This window comes from Petaurus breviceps, unplaced genomic scaffold, assembly GCF_028583685.1.
Source record: "Petaurus breviceps papuanus isolate PSGF00001 unplaced genomic scaffold, PetGlider_PUasm1.0 90333, whole genome shotgun sequence".
NCBI lineage: Eukaryota > Metazoa > Chordata > Mammalia > Diprotodontia > Petauridae > Petaurus > Petaurus breviceps.
The window spans coordinates 1208631-1216130 of NW_027187220.1; the positions used below are offsets into that span (position 1 = coordinate 1208631).

Here is a 7500-nt window from a genome sequence, read left to right on the forward strand (position 1 = left end):
CCCTTGGACTGGAGGAGCCTTTGTGCCAAGTGAGGGAACTTTTCAGGTCAAACATCACCTACTTCATGGCCAATAAACTGGGAGGACCAACTCAAAGTCTAGCAGAGAAGATGCTGAACCAGGCATATCACAGACTGAGCCGTCCTCTCTGAGCACCTGGGAGATGAGACTGAAGTAGCAGGGTGCTGCCACCCTAGCCCCTAACCACTCCAGGGCCTACCAGCCTGAGAGCAGACACTTGGCCAACACCAGGGTACAACAATGATATTTTCAAAGTCATAAGCCTGGTGCTCACCAGAGGGAAAGTCACATAGGTGGGGAGTATCCCAAGCCCCTTTCTGACCCTCATCTTCAGGTTGGTCACTGATGGCAGTTGTCCAAAAGAGATCACAGTTATGTATGGAAGCAAGGAAGCCCTCTGAACAGCATAAATACATATTCCAACAGCACTTGCTCACATGTGATGGCCCTCAGTCTCCCACTTGCTCTGAGATGACTAACTCCTCCAACCCAAGTATCAGGCTTGGTGCCAGTGGCCAGAGTGGAGAATGGCTAAGCAAACCTTGTCCTAAATGCTCGTCATAAGAGGGCTGGAGTGAGGCCAAGGAGTCTAGAACAGCAGCAGCAGGCCCTCAGGGCCAGCCTTGGAGTGGTGCTGGGGCCCAGGGTCTGGCACCCCTCAGGAGCCCTGCTCCATGGCATCATCACCGGCATCATCAGCTTCGCACTGTCTGATGTAATACTAGGCATGCCAGGCAGCCCTCTCAGGAGGGAGGCTTGGGGGAAGCCAGGGTTCTGAGCAGGGACAGAAATGCTTGAGAAAGAGCTCTCCCAAACGAGTGCCCCCAAATGTCCTCCTTCCTGTCTCCTGCTGGCACTCCTGGAATTGGCCCCAGCTGCTGCTCTAGAAACCCTTCCCCACAGTTGGCAAAACACCCTCCTGCATTCTCATGCCATACTTAGAGATGAGTTCACATGGACATTGAACCTCCCCACCCCCAGACTAGGGTTCCCAGATGACAGCATAATCTCCAAGCTAAGCCCAACATCCTCACTTTACAGGGGAGGAAACTGAGGAAGGCCAGGGAGGCCACTCAACTTGCACCTGGTAGGAATTATCAGAGCAGGGATTAAACCAGGTCTCCCATCTCCAAGCCTAATGTCCTTTCTAGGAACAGGTTAGCAAAAGAAGCCTTGATCCCCAGCTAGGATTCTGCACTGGGCAGACAGACCACAAGTACTCCCCAACTTGGCTCAGAGGTGTCAAACTCAAATAGAAACCTTAAAGAAGGATTGCAGGGGCTGCTGTCTTTTCCAGTCCCATATTAATGGGCTTCATCTGCACTCAGGAGGGAAGACATAAGCCTCAGGAGTTGTGGGTCTGACCCCTCTGCCTAAACAGCCAGTCTTCCAGAGTTGCCAGGGCTGGAAAAGGCCACAAAGGAAGACACCCTGGAGAATTTAGCTAAGGCTGGTCCCAAAGCAAAGGAGTCTGGCTGTCCAGTCTGGCTGGCTTGCCCTGGGCCCTCACAGCTCGGTAGAGAAGCCCCATGTCCCAGTTAGGCACCCAGGATACTCTCTCCAAAAGAGCTGAATACCACTGCTGCAAGACTGGGTGAGTGTTCTTTGGAGGGGGGTCATTTGGGTATCTGGGGGGAAGCATCTTGTGTCAAAACATGTCAAGAAACAGCAAAAGATAAAATCATTGTGAAGCCCTGATGCCTGGTGCTTCCTTTGTCAAGGGTCTGGGCCAATTCCAACATGGTCATAGCACCAAGTTGGGGGAGGGCCCTGGGAAGATGTCTATGGGCAGAGTCCTTCCCAGGACAATGGTTTTCTATGTATAAAATAAAAGACACACGACCGCACGGGAAACCAATTCTACTGAAACACTGAGATCCTGCTACTTTTTTGAAAAACAAAAACAGAGAGAGTTCCTGGACCCCAAGCCCTAAATCAATGGACGCCCCTAACTTTCTGAAGCCAGAAACCCAGTCTCGTGTGATGCAGAGCTCTTACCAGCGCTGCTTCCCTTATGTTGGACTGTGGGCCCTTCGTGGGCAGGCACTGGTCTCTGCCTTTCTCTATATTCCCAGTGCTTAATGGAAGGCCTGAACCAGACAGAGTGTTAGTGCTTCCTAAACAGCAGAAGCCTAGGGCATGTCACAGACCCTCCTGATGACAGGAAGAGAGGAAATGATGCTCTGATACAGAGCTATGCTCTCTACTAGAAAGGGATCTTACAAAACAAACAAGCCTTTTCACTAAGCCAAGCAGGCCTTCACTAAAGGCAGGAGTAGAGCTTTATGTCACAGATACACTTAAGGACTTCTCCCTATAAAAGCCAAAAGGAGTGGAAGAACACTGAGTCTTTTCTGAAGGAGACTGTCCCACATCACTATCCCCAATGTGTGAGGTGGCATCTGAGCAATCTCTCACCATGCCCAAGAACTCGGTCTTCCTCCACCCACCCTAATGCCTTGGCCCTCGGACAGCCCAGGCTTCAGTCACACAGCCTGCCTGCCTGCCTTCTGTTTGGCCTCACTAACAGGGTCAAAAATTGGATGAACTCACTCTTTCAAGCAAAGCTAGTTATGCAAAGATACAATTCACATAGCCCAGAATGGAACAGCCAGACCAGTTTTCCCAGGCATCCACTCACTCACTATAGACTCTCAAGGCCTTGGCCAACTCACCTTGACCATGCTGTGAACTTCTTAACTGTTTTAAAACTGATTTGGGAAACCATTCTTTTCTGTTGAGTACCCCTGACCCAGAAAACAATCCAGGCCAAAAACAAATGAGAGAGTAAGTTTGTAACACAAGTGGTTGCATCCCTACCCCTGTTCTGGGGTCACTAGCCAAGTTCTCTCTTTGTACAGGCCTGGGAGATATGGAGCTGCTATTCTCCCATTCCACCTCTGAAGCTGTGCCAGTTAATCCCTTCAGCTCCTGGTTACCTCACCAGTTATGTGCGGCATATCTTGAGCCCAGCTTGTCCCTGACCGCACCGGCTCCAGACTTGGCCCTCTGCTGCAGACACACCTGAAGGAGATACTGGATTTCTGAGACCATCTAATCCAAGTGTGCACACTCACCATACACGCTCACCACACAGACACACTCACCACACACAGACACGCTCACATGTGCACACTCACCACATATACACCCTTCCAAATCAAAGATTCTCCAAAAATACTTGTGGAGTTAATTTGCCAAAAAATAAATGCCAAGAGGTCACACAAGACGAGTGAATATTGATGCTACTTACAAAGAGTGCTGGGTGAGGACAAAGAGCAGGGACCGTATGTCTGACCTGCCATCAAGCTCAGAAGCATTTGGGAGCTGACCAAGCTGCTCTCCTCTGGGTATCCCTGGCCTTGGGCAAGAATGGTAGCATCTAGCACCAGAGAGGGTTCTGCCTGGGAACTACTGAGGCCTAACTGTTTAGAGTACAGCCTGAGAAGACTCCAAATAAGAAGATAAAACAGCCCCAAGCACAAGAGGGCCAATGCAGCCCAGGGAAACCAATGCCAGCTGGAAACAAATGCCAGAGGTAGCTACAGGATCTAAGCTCAAGGCCTGGCTCTCTGCTCCTTAAATCCTAATCTAACTTAGGCTTCTACTTCCTTCACTAGAAAAAGGCCAAACAGCCTAGATGGTTTTTTATGGGTTCCTTTAAACTCAGGGCATATTACTAAGTAGTGTCACAGGGGCTCCCCACATCAATAAAGTCTGCTATAAGTCATAATTTCTTCCAAGTAACAGAAGTGAAATTTCTACTGTGCCAAAGTTGAAAACATATATGGTCAACAAGGCACAAAGCCACTGGTAGGCTTGCCACAAGGCACTGAAGGGGACATCCCAAATATTTGGCCTAGGTCTTGAACTTAAGTCTCAGAGGCTAACACCCACACCACCCCCCCCACACACACATACAACAGATACACAGAGCCACACCCCTTTCAGTTCAGGGCTGTGGGAGCTATAGCCAAGATCCATTTCCAAAACAGCCATAAGATAGTCACAGAAACAATCTATATTTTCCAATTTCAAACAAACATTCCAACCTGTGTGATTACTCAGATAAACAACTTTATGGAAATTCCAAGAGAACTTTTCATTACATGCCATGCCCGGCCTCCCCCCCTAACACTTCAGACAGATAATGGAGTGGGCTTTTACAAAAAGTACTTTGCATTCATGTTCCCTACCCTCTCCTTGACCAAAAGGCCAGTCTGGAAGAAAGCTTCTTGGGAATTTCCTCTGGCACCCACATGGGAGACCAAGGCTCCCAAGAAAGCACTGACAGCAGCCATGCTGTTAGGAGAACTCTTAGTTTTCTTTTTTGCTTTTTGGAGGGGGGAGGTAGGGCAATTGCGGTTAAGTGACTTGCCCAAGGTCACACAGCTAGTTTTTGTGTTAAGTGTATGAATCCAGATTTGAACTCGGGTCTTCCTGACTCCAGTGCCGGTGCTCTATTCACTGCACCACCTAGCCACCCTATTTTCTTTCTTAGTTTTCTTTCCCATTTCACAGGTTTAATTTTCTCTGCCCTTACATTTGCAGTGCTCAAATTCCATAATATACTTGCCACCAAAGCAATCCAAGGGACCATCAGACTCCATTCATCAAACAATCCCCGCAGGGCCACTGATGGGGAAGGGCTACTCTTCAAGCTCCAGCTGGCTTTACGCCAGGGCCAATTCAGGCTCTGCTCAGCCCAAGGAAGAAAGTCGGGTGCTGATGGGAGCCTCAGTTGACCCTCTGACTAACTTATATGTCCACCAAGCCATGAGTTGAATGAGTCAATGCAGCCTGTCTTTATTTCTGCTATTTCTGGCTCTCAGGTAGAGTTTTGCAGCACCAGTGACTTTTGAAATGAGTTACAAGTTGGGTCAAGGACAAAGCCATCCACTTTGGGAAAAGAAAGGCTTATGTTGGGATGGTGGAGCTCTTGCCAGAGGACTGGGGAGAAATCAATTTCAGCTGGAGTACGACCTCAGTGGTTTAGAGGCAGCTGGGTGGTGCAGTGGAGTGCCAGGCCTGAAGCCATGAACACTCCTTTCCCTGAGTTTGAATCTGACCTCAGACACTTGCTAGCTGTGTGACCCTGGGCAAGTCCCTTAACCCTGTTTGCCTCAGTTCCTCATGTGCAAAATGAGCTGGAAAAGGAAATGGCAAACCCCTCTAGTGTCTCTGCTGAGAAAACCCCAAATGGGGTCCTGGAAGAGTCAGAAACTCCTTGTCTCCATCGTCACCATCAAGGACAACAGGTATGGAAGCAGTTTCTGAGGGAATATGGCTCAGACACTTGACTGAGGGCGTGGAGCTGGGTCACCTCAGTTGTTATCCATTCCTCTGCCCAGGTGCTAAGAGACTAGGAAAATGTGTGCTATGTAAATGGAAGGAAGGTCATATTTGCTGAAGTCTATCAACATGGTCACCTGAGTACCAATAATGGCTCCCAGGTTCCCACTACCCGGCTTTGCAAGTTCTTCCTTGGTGGGGAAGCCCAAATCGTGGTAAGAAGTGGTACAGCTGGCTTGCCAGCCAGGTGAGCTGGGGAGCCCAAGCTCCTCTGGCATACTTTGGCTGTATGAATAGGGCCCTCACTGCAGAGATGCCCAATCAACTCAGGGACACAAAATCCCAGAGCCCCTTGGGCCTCCCTAGCCTTTCAGACACAGCAGGGAGGGTTCAGTGTTTGCTGAAGTCCCTCCCTCCGGACTCTCCAAATCTGGGCTTTTGTTGAGTTTAAAGAGTTCAGGCTTTCTTCTGGGACTGCCCTGTTAGGTGAGTTCAGCTTTAGCTAACTGAGCAGAGCCAGGATCAGCAGAGGGTTGACTAGTTGGTCTCCCATATTTTCTGCTTCCCATCTCTGGCAGTAGCTAAGCAACCAAAAATCCCAAATCAAAGATCTTCCTACCGTTCAGGTAGAAATCCAACCTGTGTACCTTAGAAGCCAGAATCCCAAGTCCTGAGTCCATTAAGGACAGACCTAGTCAGATCCCCTTCTCTAGTGAAGTCTGAAGAAGAGAAAGCCTTCAGGAGGAGAGGAAGGGGATAAGGAAGGGGACCGAGCAGGCTGGGGGCTTTGCAAAAGTGGTCTCTGAAAAAAAAATCAAGCTGTACACAAACCAAATGGAAAAGCAGGTCGGTCCCATGCCAGCAGATGCCCAGGGCGGGAAGATCAGCCAAGTAGCCCGCTGTATATACACTGGTGCTGGCTCCCAGGACCAAGAGCGGACTCCAGAAAAGCAGCTAATTTTAGCAGGGAGGAGGGGGATGGGGAAGAAGATGGAGAGGATGGGGAAGGGGAGAGGAGGGAGCAGGAGGTGAGCGAGCGATCAGCCCAGACACAAAGGGCTTCCCCCCCCCCCCCCCCCCCTCGCGCTGGTGCCGACTCCCCAGTCTCAGTGAGAGCGCGAGGGTCTCCCCCGCCCCCGCCGGCCTAGGGCTTTGTCCCCCTCCCCCTTCCCGCTCGCTCGGGCCACGTGCCGGGGGATCCCCAGGCTCCTGCAGTGGGCGGGGGTGCCGGCTGCCGGTCCCAGGGCCCTCGGGCGCTGCCCCCCTCCCAGCATCCTACGCCCGCCGGGAGGCTCTGGTCCCACAGTCTTCACGGGCCGCCCCCCCCCCAATCCACAGCCAGCTCGGAGGATGGTGGGATGAGACGATGGGGGATGGGGGGGTCCCCGACTTCTCCCTGCCCCCCCCCGCGCGTTCCCTCACCTGCAGCCCCGGGGTGAGGGTGGGGGGCCGGCCAGGCGGGGAAGGGGGCGGGGGGCGCGGCCTGGGCTCCCCTCCCCCCGCCCCCGCCTCCTCCTCCGCGCCGCCCTCGGCTCGGCCCCGGCCCCTGGCCCCGGCTGGGGGCGTCGAAGGCAGACCCGGCGGCCGGGGGGAGGGGGAAGAGGTTCGCACCGGTTGGGCCGCTCCCGGCACCTCCGGGCCTCGCCGCGGGAATCGCCCGCCCCCGCTCGTCCGCTCTCCGGGCCACCGGCCTCCCACCAGCCCCGCCGCTCGCTCCGTCGCCGGCTGCGCGCCTCCCAGCCGAAGGGCCGGCCGCCAGGGGGAGGCCACGAGGCTGGAGCACGGCCGCCAGCGGGGGTGGGGGGGAGAGGGGGGAGCCGGGAGGGAGGGACGAGCGAGGGCTCCGCCCCCCCGTCGCTCGGTGCGCCGGCGCCCCCGCCCGTCGGTTGCCTCGCGCCTGCGCCCAAGGAAAGGGGAAGGGAGAAGGGGGGAGAAGGGGGGAAAGGAGACGCACCAAGCGGACGAGCGCCCGCCGGGGAGGCCAACAGGGCCCGAGCGCCAGGACCGACCCCGTCTGCGAGGTCTGGGAGGGTTTGAGCTGAGGCCCATCAGGCGCGCGCATGCGTCGACTCCGGGGCAAGACCACCGACGTAACAGAAGCCAGGCGTTCAACGCGCACGCGCACCCGCTCGCGCCCATCCCCCCTTTTCCCTACCCTGGGCTGCAGCTTTGGACCAGCCCGCACGA

The 7500-nt window shown here is 53.8% G+C and overlaps 2 protein-coding genes across 4 annotated transcripts in view; one reads left to right on the top strand and one right to left on the bottom strand.

Moving 5' to 3' along the window:
* WNK3 (WNK lysine deficient protein kinase 3) overlaps positions 1-7399 on the bottom strand; it is a 61361-nt gene extending 53962 nt beyond the window's left edge. Inside the window, exon 1 of the mRNA XM_069108248.1 lies at positions 7268-7399. The gene's annotated coding sequence lies outside the window, so the exon portion shown is untranslated. The remainder of the gene's footprint in view (positions 1-7267) is intronic.
* Positions 1-7500, top strand: part of TSR2 (TSR2 ribosome maturation factor) — a 223090-nt gene that overhangs the window by 198844 nt on the left and 16746 nt on the right. The window lies entirely within an intron of this gene.